Raw genomic sequence first — 16,539 nt, 5'->3', positions numbered from 1 at the left:
GTTTGGAACTAATTTTTATTTTAGTGGCGGTGGTGTCCACGCTGGTTGCAGGAGGTGTGGATAGTTGCTGTTACAGGCACTAAAGGCACAAGCTCTGCAGTATGTGTATATGCTGCATCCATCTCCTGGTGTGTGTCTCCCTCAAGTGGATGTCAGTTAGCAAGCCAAGCAAATGCAGTCCGTACAGCCAAGCACATTGTGACATCACGTGTGTCGCATAATGATGACATCACATGTGTCGCATCATGATGACATCATAGAGTGTGCATCATGATGACATCACAGAGCCCTCACACTGTAGTGAAAAATTGAAATCTGCCAGGATGAACGGGTTGGTTGAAACAATCCAGATTTTAGAGACAGGAGGTTCAAGGCAGCCAGGGAACCTTCCATTGCAGAATGAATGTCCCACTGCTTAAGTGATGAAGTGCAAGTGCATAGCATTGTGTCAATGTGATAAGCACGGAGCCAGCAGGGACAGACGGGACGGGCGGCAGACGTCTGGTGGGTGTGGTTGTCGGAGGCGGACCAAATGCAAATGATTGTGCATCAGCCAGCCAGTCAGTCAGTCAAGCAGCCAGCAAGACAGGAGAGGAGAGAAAACTCACGATGCAGGAGTGAGTGATGGAATGTGGTTGCGCGCGCGCCTGGGTGACTGCCTGCTTGTCAGTCCGGACTTCTCCTTCCTTCTCCCTCTTCTTTGCTGGGATCGCCGCCGCCAACCAAAGTCAAGTCAATCTGCAGATAGTATAGCGTAAGCGTGCGTGGGGGAGGGTGATTCTCCATGATGGATTGTAGATCCTGTTTCGGTTGCGCCGGTCCCTCAGCCCACATTCGGGTTATCGCTTCTCGGCCTTTTGGCTAAGATCAAGTGTAGTATCTGTTCTTATCAGTTTAATATCTGATACGCCCCCTATCTGGGGGCCATATATTAAATGGATTTTTAGAACAGGGAGATGGAAGAAGAGCTTGCTCTGTCCACTCCACGCATTGACCCGGTATTGCAGTACCTCCGGGACCGGTGCACCTTTCCTAATCTGTATTCCAAAAATAGATGAATGATGACTTCTCAGCTTATTCCCCAGGATTTGCAATGTTTTTTTGCCTGCTGCATTGATAAACTCTTGGATTTTGTAAGCATGCTTTTTATACTGTGTCAAAATTGTATTCAATCTTTGCTGTCTATTAAAATGTTACAATGGATGAATAAAAGCACGTGTGAACTACTGTGTGGAGTCTTATTTATCGTCTACTTCTTGTCTCCATTGAATTCCCTCCTTCTGCACAAGACAAATTGAAACAGTTGATCAGCATTTGGATGTGAGGCCTACGTAGGCCTAATTCTTGAATGCAAACTAAGTACGAACGAAGAAGCATTACCACTTCGAAATGAATTCCTACATTTTTAACTTACTATCATGATCATCCTTTCGGCTGGTCTTTTCGACCTGGTCATGTTTGGAACTAATTTTTATTTTAGTGGCGGTGGTGTCCACGCTGGTTGCAGGAGGTGTGGATAGTTGCTGTTACAGGCACTAAAGGCACAAGCTCTGCAGTATGTGTATATGCTGCATCCATCTCCTGGTGTGTGTCTCCCTCAAGTGGATGTCAGTTAGCAAGCCAAGCAAATGCAGTCCGTACAGCCAAGCACATTGTGACATCACGTGTGTCGCATAATGATGACATCACATGTGTCGCATCATGATGACATCATAGAGTGTGCATCATGATGACATCACAGAGCCCTCACACTGTAGTGAAAAATTGAAATCTGCCAGGATGAACGGGTTGGTTGAAACAATCCAGATTTTAGAGACAGGAGGTTCAAGGCAGCCAGGGAACCTTCCATTGCAGAATGAATGTCCCACTGCTTAAGTGATGAAGTGCAAGTGCATAGCATTGTGTCAATGTGATAAGCACGGAGCCAGCAGGGACAGACGGGACGGGCGGCAGACGTCTGGTGGGTGTGGTTGTCGGAGGCGGACCAAATGCAAATGATTGTGCATCAGCCAGCCAGTCAGTCAGTCAAGCAGCCAGCAAGACAGGAGAGGAGAGAAAACTCACGATGCAGGAGTGAGTGATGGAATGTGGTTGCGCGCGCGCCTGGGTGACTGCCTGCTTGTCAGTCCGGACTTCTCCTTCCTTCTCCCTCTTCTTTGCTGGGATCGCCGCCGCCAACCAAAGTCAAGTCAATCTGCAGATAGTATAGCGTAAGCGTGCGTGGGGGAGGGTGATTCTCCATGATGGATTGTAGATCCTGTTTCGGTTGCGCCGGTCCCTCAGCCCACATTCGGGTTATCGCTTCTCGGCCTTTTGGCTAAGATCAAGTGTAGTATCTGTTCTTATCAGTTTAATATCTGATACGCCCCCTATCTGGGGGCCATATATTAAATGGATTTTTAGAACAGGGAGATGGAAGAAGAGCTTGCTCTGTCCACTCCACGCATTGACCCGGTATTGCAGTACCTCCGGGACCGGTGCACCTTTCCTAATCTGTATTCCAAAAATAGATGAATGATGACTTCTCAGCTTATTCCCCAGGATTTGCAATGTTTTTTTGCCTGCTGCATTGATAAACTCTTGGATTTTGTAAGCATGCTTTTTATACTGTGTCAAAATTGTATTCAATCTTTGCTGTCTATTAAAATGTTACAATGGATGAATAAAAGCACGTGTGAACTACTGTGTGGAGTCTTATTTATCGTCTACTTCTTGTCTCCATTGAATTCCCTCCTTCTGCACAAGACAAATTGAAACAGTTGATCAGCATTTGGATGTGAGGCCTACGTAGGCCTAATTCTTGAATGCAAACTAAGTACGAACGAAGAAGCATTACCACTTCGAAATGAATTCCTACATTTTTAACTTACTATCATGATCATCCTTTCGGCTGGTCTTTTCGACCTGGTCATGTTTGGAACTAATTTTTATTTTAGTGGCGGTGGTGTCCACGCTGGTTGCAGGAGGTGTGGATAGTTGCTGTTACAGGCACTAAAGGCACAAGCTCTGCAGTATGTGTATATGCTGCATCCATCTCCTGGTGTGTGTCTCCCTCAAGTGGATGTCAGTTAGCAAGCCAAGCAAATGCAGTCCGTACAGCCAAGCACATTGTGACATCACGTGTGTCGCATAATGATGACATCACATGTGTCGCATCATGATGACATCATAGAGTGTGCATCATGATGACATCACAGAGCCCTCACACTGTAGTGAAAAATTGAAATCTGCCAGGATGAACGGGTTGGTTGAAACAATCCAGATTTTAGAGACAGGAGGTTCAAGGCAGCCAGGGAACCTTCCATTGCAGAATGAATGTCCCACTGCTTAAGTGATGAAGTGCAAGTGCATAGCATTGTGTCAATGTGATAAGCACGGAGCCAGCAGGGACAGACGGGACGGGCGGCAGACGTCTGGTGGGTGTGGTTGTCGGAGGCGGACCAAATGCAAATGATTGTGCATCAGCCAGCCAGTCAGTCAGTCAAGCAGCCAGCAAGACAGGAGAGGAGAGAAAACTCACGATGCAGGAGTGAGTGATGGAATGTGGTTGCGCGCGCGCCTGGGTGACTGCCTGCTTGTCAGTCCGGACTTCTCCTTCCTTCTCCCTCTTCTTTGCTGGGATCGCCGCCGCCAACCAAAGTCAAGTCAATCTGCAGATAGTATAGCGTAAGCGTGCGTGGGGGAGGGTGATTCTCCATGATGGATTGTAGATCCTGTTTCGGTTGCGCCGGTCCCTCAGCCCACATTCGGGTTATCGCTTCTCGGCCTTTTGGCTAAGATCAAGTGTAGTATCTGTTCTTATCAGTTTAATATCTGATACGCCCCCTATCTGGGGGCCATATATTAAATGGATTTTTAGAACAGGGAGATGGAAGAAGAGCTTGCTCTGTCCACTCCACGCATTGACCCGGTATTGCAGTACCTCCGGGACCGGTGCACCTTTCCTAATCTGTATTCCAAAAATAGATGAATGATGACTTCTCAGCTTATTCCCCAGGATTTGCAATGTTTTTTTGCCTGCTGCATTGATAAACTCTTGGATTTTGTAAGCATGCTTTTTATACTGTGTCAAAATTGTATTCAATCTTTGCTGTCTATTAAAATGTTACAATGGATGAATAAAAGCACGTGTGAACTACTGTGTGGAGTCTTATTTATCGTCTACTTCTTGTCTCCATTGAATTCCCTCCTTCTGCACAAGACAAATTGAAACAGTTGATCAGCATTTGGATGTGAGGCCTACGTAGGCCTAATTCTTGAATGCAAACTAAGTACGAACGAAGAAGCATTACCACTTCGAAATGAATTCCTACATTTTTAACTTACTATCATGATCATCCTTTCGGCTGGTCTTTTCGACCTGGTCATGTTTGGAACTAATTTTTATTTTAGTGGCGGTGGTGTCCACGCTGGTTGCAGGAGGTGTGGATAGTTGCTGTTACAGGCACTAAAGGCACAAGCTCTGCAGTATGTGTATATGCTGCATCCATCTCCTGGTGTGTGTCTCCCTCAAGTGGATGTCAGTTAGCAAGCCAAGCAAATGCAGTCCGTACAGCCAAGCACATTGTGACATCACGTGTGTCGCATAATGATGACATCACATGTGTCGCATCATGATGACATCATAGAGTGTGCATCATGATGACATCACAGAGCCCTCACACTGTAGTGAAAAATTGAAATCTGCCAGGATGAACGGGTTGGTTGAAACAATCCAGATTTTAGAGACAGGAGGTTCAAGGCAGCCAGGGAACCTTCCATTGCAGAATGAATGTCCCACTGCTTAAGTGATGAAGTGCAAGTGCATAGCATTGTGTCAATGTGATAAGCACGGAGCCAGCAGGGACAGACGGGACGGGCGGCAGACGTCTGGTGGGTGTGGTTGTCGGAGGCGGACCAAATGCAAATGATTGTGCATCAGCCAGCCAGTCAGTCAGTCAAGCAGCCAGCAAGACAGGAGAGGAGAGAAAACTCACGATGCAGGAGTGAGTGATGGAATGTGGTTGCGCGCGCGCCTGGGTGACTGCCTGCTTGTCAGTCCGGACTTCTCCTTCCTTCTCCCTCTTCTTTGCTGGGATCGCCGCCGCCAACCAAAGTCAAGTCAATCTGCAGATAGTATAGCGTAAGCGTGCGTGGGGGAGGGTGATTCTCCATGATGGATTGTAGATCCTGTTTCGGTTGCGCCGGTCCCTCAGCCCACATTCGGGTTATCGCTTCTCGGCCTTTTGGCTAAGATCAAGTGTAGTATCTGTTCTTATCAGTTTAATATCTGATACGCCCCCTATCTGGGGGCCATATATTAAATGGATTTTTAGAACAGGGAGATGGAAGAAGAGCTTGCTCTGTCCACTCCACGCATTGACCCGGTATTGCAGTACCTCCGGGACCGGTGCACCTTTCCTAATCTGTATTCCAAAAATAGATGAATGATGACTTCTCAGCTTATTCCCCAGGATTTGCAATGTTTTTTTGCCTGCTGCATTGATAAACTCTTGGATTTTGTAAGCATGCTTTTTATACTGTGTCAAAATTGTATTCAATCTTTGCTGTCTATTAAAATGTTACAATGGATGAATAAAAGCACGTGTGAACTACTGTGTGGAGTCTTATTTATCGTCTACTTCTTGTCTCCATTGAATTCCCTCCTTCTGCACAAGACAAATTGAAACAGTTGATCAGCATTTGGATGTGAGGCCTACGTAGGCCTAATTCTTGAATGCAAACTAAGTACGAACGAAGAAGCATTACCACTTCGAAATGAATTCCTACATTTTTAACTTACTATCATGATCATCCTTTCGGCTGGTCTTTTCGACCTGGTCATGTTTGGAACTAATTTTTATTTTAGTGGCGGTGGTGTCCACGCTGGTTGCAGGAGGTGTGGATAGTTGCTGTTACAGGCACTAAAGGCACAAGCTCTGCAGTATGTGTATATGCTGCATCCATCTCCTGGTGTGTGTCTCCCTCAAGTGGATGTCAGTTAGCAAGCCAAGCAAATGCAGTCCGTACAGCCAAGCACATTGTGACATCACGTGTGTCGCATAATGATGACATCACATGTGTCGCATCATGATGACATCATAGAGTGTGCATCATGATGACATCACAGAGCCCTCACACTGTAGTGAAAAATTGAAATCTGCCAGGATGAACGGGTTGGTTGAAACAATCCAGATTTTAGAGACAGGAGGTTCAAGGCAGCCAGGGAACCTTCCATTGCAGAATGAATGTCCCACTGCTTAAGTGATGAAGTGCAAGTGCATAGCATTGTGTCAATGTGATAAGCACGGAGCCAGCAGGGACAGACGGGACGGGCGGCAGACGTCTGGTGGGTGTGGTTGTCGGAGGCGGACCAAATGCAAATGATTGTGCATCAGCCAGCCAGTCAGTCAGTCAAGCAGCCAGCAAGACAGGAGAGGAGAGAAAACTCACGATGCAGGAGTGAGTGATGGAATGTGGTTGCGCGCGCGCCTGGGTGACTGCCTGCTTGTCAGTCCGGACTTCTCCTTCCTTCTCCCTCTTCTTTGCTGGGATCGCCGCCGCCAACCAAAGTCAAGTCAATCTGCAGATAGTATAGCGTAAGCGTGCGTGGGGGAGGGTGATTCTCCATGATGGATTGTAGATCCTGTTTCGGTTGCGCCGGTCCCTCAGCCCACATTCGGGTTATCGCTTCTCGGCCTTTTGGCTAAGATCAAGTGTAGTATCTGTTCTTATCAGTTTAATATCTGATACGCCCCCTATCTGGGGGCCATATATTAAATGGATTTTTAGAACAGGGAGATGGAAGAAGAGCTTGCTCTGTCCACTCCACGCATTGACCCGGTATTGCAGTACCTCCGGGACCGGTGCACCTTTCCTAATCTGTATTCCAAAAATAGATGAATGATGACTTCTCAGCTTATTCCCCAGGATTTGCAATGTTTTTTTGCCTGCTGCATTGATAAACTCTTGGATTTTGTAAGCATGCTTTTTATACTGTGTCAAAATTGTATTCAATCTTTGCTGTCTATTAAAATGTTACAATGGATGAATAAAAGCACGTGTGAACTACTGTGTGGAGTCTTATTTATCGTCTACTTCTTGTCTCCATTGAATTCCCTCCTTCTGCACAAGACAAATTGAAACAGTTGATCAGCATTTGGATGTGAGGCCTACGTAGGCCTAATTCTTGAATGCAAACTAAGTACGAACGAAGAAGCATTACCACTTCGAAATGAATTCCTACATTTTTAACTTACTATCATGATCATCCTTTCGGCTGGTCTTTTCGACCTGGTCATGTTTGGAACTAATTTTTATTTTAGTGGCGGTGGTGTCCACGCTGGTTGCAGGAGGTGTGGATAGTTGCTGTTACAGGCACTAAAGGCACAAGCTCTGCAGTATGTGTATATGCTGCATCCATCTCCTGGTGTGTGTCTCCCTCAAGTGGATGTCAGTTAGCAAGCCAAGCAAATGCAGTCCGTACAGCCAAGCACATTGTGACATCACGTGTGTCGCATAATGATGACATCACATGTGTCGCATCATGATGACATCATAGAGTGTGCATCATGATGACATCACAGAGCCCTCACACTGTAGTGAAAAATTGAAATCTGCCAGGATGAACGGGTTGGTTGAAACAATCCAGATTTTAGAGACAGGAGGTTCAAGGCAGCCAGGGAACCTTCCATTGCAGAATGAATGTCCCACTGCTTAAGTGATGAAGTGCAAGTGCATAGCATTGTGTCAATGTGATAAGCACGGAGCCAGCAGGGACAGACGGGACGGGCGGCAGACGTCTGGTGGGTGTGGTTGTCGGAGGCGGACCAAATGCAAATGATTGTGCATCAGCCAGCCAGTCAGTCAGTCAAGCAGCCAGCAAGACAGGAGAGGAGAGAAAACTCACGATGCAGGAGTGAGTGATGGAATGTGGTTGCGCGCGCGCCTGGGTGACTGCCTGCTTGTCAGTCCGGACTTCTCCTTCCTTCTCCCTCTTCTTTGCTGGGATCGCCGCCGCCAACCAAAGTCAAGTCAATCTGCAGATAGTATAGCGTAAGCGTGCGTGGGGGAGGGTGATTCTCCATGATGGATTGTAGATCCTGTTTCGGTTGCGCCGGTCCCTCAGCCCACATTCGGGTTATCGCTTCTCGGCCTTTTGGCTAAGATCAAGTGTAGTATCTGTTCTTATCAGTTTAATATCTGATACGCCCCCTATCTGGGGGCCATATATTAAATGGATTTTTAGAACAGGGAGATGGAAGAAGAGCTTGCTCTGTCCACTCCACGCATTGACCCGGTATTGCAGTACCTCCGGGACCGGTGCACCTTTCCTAATCTGTATTCCAAAAATAGATGAATGATGACTTCTCAGCTTATTCCCCAGGATTTGCAATGTTTTTTTGCCTGCTGCATTGATAAACTCTTGGATTTTGTAAGCATGCTTTTTATACTGTGTCAAAATTGTATTCAATCTTTGCTGTCTATTAAAATGTTACAATGGATGAATAAAAGCACGTGTGAACTACTGTGTGGAGTCTTATTTATCGTCTACTTCTTGTCTCCATTGAATTCCCTCCTTCTGCACAAGACAAATTGAAACAGTTGATCAGCATTTGGATGTGAGGCCTACGTAGGCCTAATTCTTGAATGCAAACTAAGTACGAACGAAGAAGCATTACCACTTCGAAATGAATTCCTACATTTTTAACTTACTATCATGATCATCCTTTCGGCTGGTCTTTTCGACCTGGTCATGTTTGGAACTAATTTTTATTTTAGTGGCGGTGGTGTCCACGCTGGTTGCAGGAGGTGTGGATAGTTGCTGTTACAGGCACTAAAGGCACAAGCTCTGCAGTATGTGTATATGCTGCATCCATCTCCTGGTGTGTGTCTCCCTCAAGTGGATGTCAGTTAGCAAGCCAAGCAAATGCAGTCCGTACAGCCAAGCACATTGTGACATCACGTGTGTCGCATAATGATGACATCACATGTGTCGCATCATGATGACATCATAGAGTGTGCATCATGATGACATCACAGAGCCCTCACACTGTAGTGAAAAATTGAAATCTGCCAGGATGAACGGGTTGGTTGAAACAATCCAGATTTTAGAGACAGGAGGTTCAAGGCAGCCAGGGAACCTTCCATTGCAGAATGAATGTCCCACTGCTTAAGTGATGAAGTGCAAGTGCATAGCATTGTGTCAATGTGATAAGCACGGAGCCAGCAGGGACAGACGGGACGGGCGGCAGACGTCTGGTGGGTGTGGTTGTCGGAGGCGGACCAAATGCAAATGATTGTGCATCAGCCAGCCAGTCAGTCAGTCAAGCAGCCAGCAAGACAGGAGAGGAGAGAAAACTCACGATGCAGGAGTGAGTGATGGAATGTGGTTGCGCGCGCGCCTGGGTGACTGCCTGCTTGTCAGTCCGGACTTCTCCTTCCTTCTCCCTCTTCTTTGCTGGGATCGCCGCCGCCAACCAAAGTCAAGTCAATCTGCAGATAGTATAGCGTAAGCGTGCGTGGGGGAGGGTGATTCTCCATGATGGATTGTAGATCCTGTTTCGGTTGCGCCGGTCCCTCAGCCCACATTCGGGTTATCGCTTCTCGGCCTTTTGGCTAAGATCAAGTGTAGTATCTGTTCTTATCAGTTTAATATCTGATACGCCCCCTATCTGGGGGCCATATATTAAATGGATTTTTAGAACAGGGAGATGGAAGAAGAGCTTGCTCTGTCCACTCCACGCATTGACCCGGTATTGCAGTACCTCCGGGACCGGTGCACCTTTCCTAATCTGTATTCCAAAAATAGATGAATGATGACTTCTCAGCTTATTCCCCAGGATTTGCAATGTTTTTTTGCCTGCTGCATTGATAAACTCTTGGATTTTGTAAGCATGCTTTTTATACTGTGTCAAAATTGTATTCAATCTTTGCTGTCTATTAAAATGTTACAATGGATGAATAAAAGCACGTGTGAACTACTGTGTGGAGTCTTATTTATCGTCTACTTCTTGTCTCCATTGAATTCCCTCCTTCTGCACAAGACAAATTGAAACAGTTGATCAGCATTTGGATGTGAGGCCTACGTAGGCCTAATTCTTGAATGCAAACTAAGTACGAACGAAGAAGCATTACCACTTCGAAATGAATTCCTACATTTTTAACTTACTATCATGATCATCCTTTCGGCTGGTCTTTTCGACCTGGTCATGTTTGGAACTAATTTTTATTTTAGTGGCGGTGGTGTCCACGCTGGTTGCAGGAGGTGTGGATAGTTGCTGTTACAGGCACTAAAGGCACAAGCTCTGCAGTATGTGTATATGCTGCATCCATCTCCTGGTGTGTGTCTCCCTCAAGTGGATGTCAGTTAGCAAGCCAAGCAAATGCAGTCCGTACAGCCAAGCACATTGTGACATCACGTGTGTCGCATAATGATGACATCACATGTGTCGCATCATGATGACATCATAGAGTGTGCATCATGATGACATCACAGAGCCCTCACACTGTAGTGAAAAATTGAAATCTGCCAGGATGAACGGGTTGGTTGAAACAATCCAGATTTTAGAGACAGGAGGTTCAAGGCAGCCAGGGAACCTTCCATTGCAGAATGAATGTCCCACTGCTTAAGTGATGAAGTGCAAGTGCATAGCATTGTGTCAATGTGATAAGCACGGAGCCAGCAGGGACAGACGGGACGGGCGGCAGACGTCTGGTGGGTGTGGTTGTCGGAGGCGGACCAAATGCAAATGATTGTGCATCAGCCAGCCAGTCAGTCAGTCAAGCAGCCAGCAAGACAGGAGAGGAGAGAAAACTCACGATGCAGGAGTGAGTGATGGAATGTGGTTGCGCGCGCGCCTGGGTGACTGCCTGCTTGTCAGTCCGGACTTCTCCTTCCTTCTCCCTCTTCTTTGCTGGGATCGCCGCCGCCAACCAAAGTCAAGTCAATCTGCAGATAGTATAGCGTAAGCGTGCGTGGGGGAGGGTGATTCTCCATGATGGATTGTAGATCCTGTTTCGGTTGCGCCGGTCCCTCAGCCCACATTCGGGTTATCGCTTCTCGGCCTTTTGGCTAAGATCAAGTGTAGTATCTGTTCTTATCAGTTTAATATCTGATACGCCCCCTATCTGGGGGCCATATATTAAATGGATTTTTAGAACAGGGAGATGGAAGAAGAGCTTGCTCTGTCCACTCCACGCATTGACCCGGTATTGCAGTACCTCCGGGACCGGTGCACCTTTCCTAATCTGTATTCCAAAAATAGATGAATGATGACTTCTCAGCTTATTCCCCAGGATTTGCAATGTTTTTTTGCCTGCTGCATTGATAAACTCTTGGATTTTGTAAGCATGCTTTTTATACTGTGTCAAAATTGTATTCAATCTTTGCTGTCTATTAAAATGTTACAATGGATGAATAAAAGCACGTGTGAACTACTGTGTGGAGTCTTATTTATCGTCTACTTCTTGTCTCCATTGAATTCCCTCCTTCTGCACAAGACAAATTGAAACAGTTGATCAGCATTTGGATGTGAGGCCTACGTAGGCCTAATTCTTGAATGCAAACTAAGTACGAACGAAGAAGCATTACCACTTCGAAATGAATTCCTACATTTTTAACTTACTATCATGATCATCCTTTCGGCTGGTCTTTTCGACCTGGTCATGTTTGGAACTAATTTTTATTTTAGTGGCGGTGGTGTCCACGCTGGTTGCAGGAGGTGTGGATAGTTGCTGTTACAGGCACTAAAGGCACAAGCTCTGCAGTATGTGTATATGCTGCATCCATCTCCTGGTGTGTGTCTCCCTCAAGTGGATGTCAGTTAGCAAGCCAAGCAAATGCAGTCCGTACAGCCAAGCACATTGTGACATCACGTGTGTCGCATAATGATGACATCACATGTGTCGCATCATGATGACATCATAGAGTGTGCATCATGATGACATCACAGAGCCCTCACACTGTAGTGAAAAATTGAAATCTGCCAGGATGAACGGGTTGGTTGAAACAATCCAGATTTTAGAGACAGGAGGTTCAAGGCAGCCAGGGAACCTTCCATTGCAGAATGAATGTCCCACTGCTTAAGTGATGAAGTGCAAGTGCATAGCATTGTGTCAATGTGATAAGCACGGAGCCAGCAGGGACAGACGGGACGGGCGGCAGACGTCTGGTGGGTGTGGTTGTCGGAGGCGGACCAAATGCAAATGATTGTGCATCAGCCAGCCAGTCAGTCAGTCAAGCAGCCAGCAAGACAGGAGAGGAGAGAAAACTCACGATGCAGGAGTGAGTGATGGAATGTGGTTGCGCGCGCGCCTGGGTGACTGCCTGCTTGTCAGTCCGGACTTCTCCTTCCTTCTCCCTCTTCTTTGCTGGGATCGCCGCCGCCAACCAAAGTCAAGTCAATCTGCAGATAGTATAGCGTAAGCGTGCGTGGGGGAGGGTGATTCTCCATGATGGATTGTAGATCCTGTTTCGGTTGCGCCGGTCCCTCAGCCCACATTCGGGTTATCGCTTCTCGGCCTTTTGGCTAAGATCAAGTGTAGTATCTGTTCTTATCAGTTTAATATCTGATACGCCCCCTATCTGGGGGCCATATATTAAATGGATTTTTAGAACAGGGAGATGGAAGAAGAGCTTGCTCTGTCCACTCCACGCATTGACCCGGTATTGCAGTACCTCCGGGACCGGTGCACCTTTCCTAATCTGTATTCCAAAAATAGATGAATGATGACTTCTCAGCTTATTCCCCAGGATTTGCAATGTTTTTTTGCCTGCTGCATTGATAAACTCTTGGATTTTGTAAGCATGCTTTTTATACTGTGTCAAAATTGTATTCAATCTTTGCTGTCTATTAAAATGTTACAATGGATGAATAAAAGCACGTGTGAACTACTGTGTGGAGTCTTATTTATCGTCTACTTCTTGTCTCCATTGAATTCCCTCCTTCTGCACAAGACAAATTGAAACAGTTGATCAGCATTTGGATGTGAGGCCTACGTAGGCCTAATTCTTGAATGCAAACTAAGTACGAACGAAGAAGCATTACCACTTCGAAATGAATTCCTACATTTTTAACTTACTATCATGATCATCCTTTCGGCTGGTCTTTTCGACCTGGTCATGTTTGGAACTAATTTTTATTTTAGTGGCGGTGGTGTCCACGCTGGTTGCAGGAGGTGTGGATAGTTGCTGTTACAGGCACTAAAGGCACAAGCTCTGCAGTATGTGTATATGCTGCATCCATCTCCTGGTGTGTGTCTCCCTCAAGTGGATGTCAGTTAGCAAGCCAAGCAAATGCAGTCCGTACAGCCAAGCACATTGTGACATCACGTGTGTCGCATAATGATGACATCACATGTGTCGCATCATGATGACATCATAGAGTGTGCATCATGATGACATCACAGAGCCCTCACACTGTAGTGAAAAATTGAAATCTGCCAGGATGAACGGGTTGGTTGAAACAATCCAGATTTTAGAGACAGGAGGTTCAAGGCAGCCAGGGAACCTTCCATTGCAGAATGAATGTCCCACTGCTTAAGTGATGAAGTGCAAGTGCATAGCATTGTGTCAATGTGATAAGCACGGAGCCAGCAGGGACAGACGGGACGGGCGGCAGACGTCTGGTGGGTGTGGTTGTCGGAGGCGGACCAAATGCAAATGATTGTGCATCAGCCAGCCAGTCAGTCAGTCAAGCAGCCAGCAAGACAGGAGAGGAGAGAAAACTCACGATGCAGGAGTGAGTGATGGAATGTGGTTGCGCGCGCGCCTGGGTGACTGCCTGCTTGTCAGTCCGGACTTCTCCTTCCTTCTCCCTCTTCTTTGCTGGGATCGCCGCCGCCAACCAAAGTCAAGTCAATCTGCAGATAGTATAGCGTAAGCGTGCGTGGGGGAGGGTGATTCTCCATGATGGATTGTAGATCCTGTTTCGGTTGCGCCGGTCCCTCAGCCCACATTCGGGTTATCGCTTCTCGGCCTTTTGGCTAAGATCAAGTGTAGTATCTGTTCTTATCAGTTTAATATCTGATACGCCCCCTATCTGGGGGCCATATATTAAATGGATTTTTAGAACAGGGAGATGGAAGAAGAGCTTGCTCTGTCCACTCCACGCATTGACCCGGTATTGCAGTACCTCCGGGACCGGTGCACCTTTCCTAATCTGTATTCCAAAAATAGATGAATGATGACTTCTCAGCTTATTCCCCAGGATTTGCAATGTTTTTTTGCCTGCTGCATTGATAAACTCTTGGATTTTGTAAGCATGCTTTTTATACTGTGTCAAAATTGTATTCAATCTTTGCTGTCTATTAAAATGTTACAATGGATGAATAAAAGCACGTGTGAACTACTGTGTGGAGTCTTATTTATCGTCTACTTCTTGTCTCCATTGAATTCCCTCCTTCTGCACAAGACAAATTGAAACAGTTGATCAGCATTTGGATGTGAGGCCTACGTAGGCCTAATTCTTGAATGCAAACTAAGTACGAACGAAGAAGCATTACCACTTCGAAATGAATTCCTACATTTTTAACTTACTATCATGATCATCCTTTCGGCTGGTCTTTTCGACCTGGTCATGTTTGGAACTAATTTTTATTTTAGTGGCGGTGGTGTCCACGCTGGTTGCAGGAGGTGTGGATAGTTGCTGTTACAGGCACTAAAGGCACAAGCTCTGCAGTATGTGTATATGCTGCATCCATCTCCTGGTGTGTGTCTCCCTCAAGTGGATGTCAGTTAGCAAGCCAAGCAAATGCAGTCCGTACAGCCAAGCACATTGTGACATCACGTGTGTCGCATAATGATGACATCACATGTGTCGCATCATGATGACATCATAGAGTGTGCATCATGATGACATCACAGAGCCCTCACACTGTAGTGAAAAATTGAAATCTGCCAGGATGAACGGGTTGGTTGAAACAATCCAGATTTTAGAGACAGGAGGTTCAAGGCAGCCAGGGAACCTTCCATTGCAGAATGAATGTCCCACTGCTTAAGTGATGAAGTGCAAGTGCATAGCATTGTGTCAATGTGATAAGCACGGAGCCAGCAGGGACAGACGGGACGGGCGGCAGACGTCTGGTGGGTGTGGTTGTCGGAGGCGGACCAAATGCAAATGATTGTGCATCAGCCAGCCAGTCAGTCAGTCAAGCAGCCAGCAAGACAGGAGAGGAGAGAAAACTCACGATGCAGGAGTGAGTGATGGAATGTGGTTGCGCGCGCGCCTGGGTGACTGCCTGCTTGTCAGTCCGGACTTCTCCTTCCTTCTCCCTCTTCTTTGCTGGGATCGCCGCCGCCAACCAAAGTCAAGTCAATCTGCAGATAGTATAGCGTAAGCGTGCGTGGGGGAGGGTGATTCTCCATGATGGATTGTAGATCCTGTTTCGGTTGCGCCGGTCCCTCAGCCCACATTCGGGTTATCGCTTCTCGGCCTTTTGGCTAAGATCAAGTGTAGTATCTGTTCTTATCAGTTTAATATCTGATACGCCCCCTATCTGGGGGCCATATATTAAATGGATTTTTAGAACAGGGAGATGGAAGAAGAGCTTGCTCTGTCCACTCCACGCATTGACCCGGTATTGCAGTACCTCCGGGACCGGTGCACCTTTCCTAATCTGTATTCCAAAAATAGATGAATGATGACTTCTCAGCTTATTCCCCAGGATTTGCAATGTTTTTTTGCCTGCTGCATTGATAAACTCTTGGATTTTGTAAGCATGCTTTTTATACTGTGTCAAAATTGTATTCAATCTTTGCTGTCTATTAAAATGTTACAATGGATGAATAAAAGCACGTGTGAACTACTGTGTGGAGTCTTATTTATCGTCTACTTCTTGTCTCCATTGAATTCCCTCCTTCTGCACAAGACAAATTGAAACAGTTGATCAGCATTTGGATGTGAGGCCTACGTAGGCCTAATTCTTGAATGCAAACTAAGTACGAACGAAGAAGCATTACCACTTCGAAATGAATTCCTACATTTTTAACTTACTATCATGATCATCCTTTCGGCTGGTCTTTTCGACCTGGTCATGTTTGGAACTAATTTTTATTTTAGTGGCGGTGGTGTCCACGCTGGTTGCAGGAGGTGTGGATAGTTGCTGTTACAGGCACTAAAGGCACAAGCTCTGCAGTATGTGTATATGCTGCATCCATCTCCTGGTGTGTGTCTCCCTCAAGTGGATGTCAGTTAGCAAGCCAAGCAAATGCAGTCCGTACAGCCAAGCACATTGTGACATCACGTGTGTCGCATAATGATGACATCACATGTGTCGCATCATGATGACATCATAGAGTGTGCATCATGATGACATCACAGAGCCCTCACACTGTAGTGAAAAATTGAAATCTGCCAGGATGAACGGGTTGGTTGAAACAATCCAGATTTTAGAGACAGGAGGTTCAAGGCAGCCAGGGAACCTTCCATTGCAGAATGAATGTCCCACTGCTTAAGTGATGAAGTGCAAGTGCATAGCATTGTGTCAATGTGATAAGCACGGAGCCAGCAGGGACAGACGGGACGGGCGGCAGACGTCTGGTGGGTGTGGTTGTCGGAG

General features: G+C 46.4%; 11 non-coding genes across 11 annotated transcripts; all 11 read left to right on the top strand.

Moving 5' to 3' along the window:
- The first annotated feature begins 841 nt into the window (after positions 1-841).
- LOC134990228 (U2 spliceosomal RNA) lies at positions 842-1,032 on the top strand. The gene has a single exon (XR_010195097.1). It is a non-coding gene; the product is annotated as a U2 spliceosomal RNA (small nuclear RNA).
- Positions 1,033-2,297: 1,265 nt separating this feature from the next.
- Positions 2,298-2,488, top strand: LOC134990227 (U2 spliceosomal RNA). The gene has a single exon (XR_010195096.1). It is a non-coding gene; the product is annotated as a U2 spliceosomal RNA (small nuclear RNA).
- A 1,265-nt stretch (positions 2,489-3,753) lies between these two features.
- Positions 3,754-3,944, top strand: LOC134990226 (U2 spliceosomal RNA). The gene has a single exon (XR_010195095.1). It is a non-coding gene; the product is annotated as a U2 spliceosomal RNA (small nuclear RNA).
- Positions 3,945-5,209: 1,265 nt separating this feature from the next.
- On the top strand, positions 5,210-5,400 carry LOC134990225 (U2 spliceosomal RNA). The gene has a single exon (XR_010195094.1). It is a non-coding gene; the product is annotated as a U2 spliceosomal RNA (small nuclear RNA).
- Positions 5,401-6,665: 1,265 nt separating this feature from the next.
- Positions 6,666-6,856, top strand: LOC134990223 (U2 spliceosomal RNA). Its single transcript, XR_010195093.1, has one exon. It is a non-coding gene; the product is annotated as a U2 spliceosomal RNA (small nuclear RNA).
- Positions 6,857-8,121: 1,265 nt separating this feature from the next.
- On the top strand, positions 8,122-8,312 carry LOC134990222 (U2 spliceosomal RNA). The gene has a single exon (XR_010195092.1). It is a non-coding gene; the product is annotated as a U2 spliceosomal RNA (small nuclear RNA).
- A 1,265-nt stretch (positions 8,313-9,577) lies between these two features.
- Positions 9,578-9,768, top strand: LOC134990221 (U2 spliceosomal RNA). Its single transcript, XR_010195091.1, has one exon. It is a non-coding gene; the product is annotated as a U2 spliceosomal RNA (small nuclear RNA).
- Positions 9,769-11,033: 1,265 nt separating this feature from the next.
- LOC134990220 (U2 spliceosomal RNA) lies at positions 11,034-11,224 on the top strand. Its single transcript, XR_010195090.1, has one exon. It is a non-coding gene; the product is annotated as a U2 spliceosomal RNA (small nuclear RNA).
- Positions 11,225-12,489: 1,265 nt separating this feature from the next.
- Positions 12,490-12,680, top strand: LOC134990218 (U2 spliceosomal RNA). Its single transcript, XR_010195088.1, has one exon. It is a non-coding gene; the product is annotated as a U2 spliceosomal RNA (small nuclear RNA).
- A 1,265-nt stretch (positions 12,681-13,945) lies between these two features.
- Positions 13,946-14,136, top strand: LOC134990217 (U2 spliceosomal RNA). Its single transcript, XR_010195087.1, has one exon. It is a non-coding gene; the product is annotated as a U2 spliceosomal RNA (small nuclear RNA).
- A 1,265-nt stretch (positions 14,137-15,401) lies between these two features.
- Positions 15,402-15,592, top strand: LOC134990216 (U2 spliceosomal RNA). Its single transcript, XR_010195086.1, has one exon. It is a non-coding gene; the product is annotated as a U2 spliceosomal RNA (small nuclear RNA).
- Positions 15,593-16,539: the final 947 nt, after the last annotated feature.

Source organism: Pseudophryne corroboree, unplaced genomic scaffold (assembly GCF_028390025.1).
Source record: "Pseudophryne corroboree isolate aPseCor3 unplaced genomic scaffold, aPseCor3.hap2 scaffold_1150, whole genome shotgun sequence".
NCBI lineage: Eukaryota > Metazoa > Chordata > Amphibia > Anura > Myobatrachidae > Pseudophryne > Pseudophryne corroboree.
The sequence above is the reverse complement of the archived record's forward strand: the minus strand, read 5'-3'. Positions and strand labels throughout refer to the sequence as shown.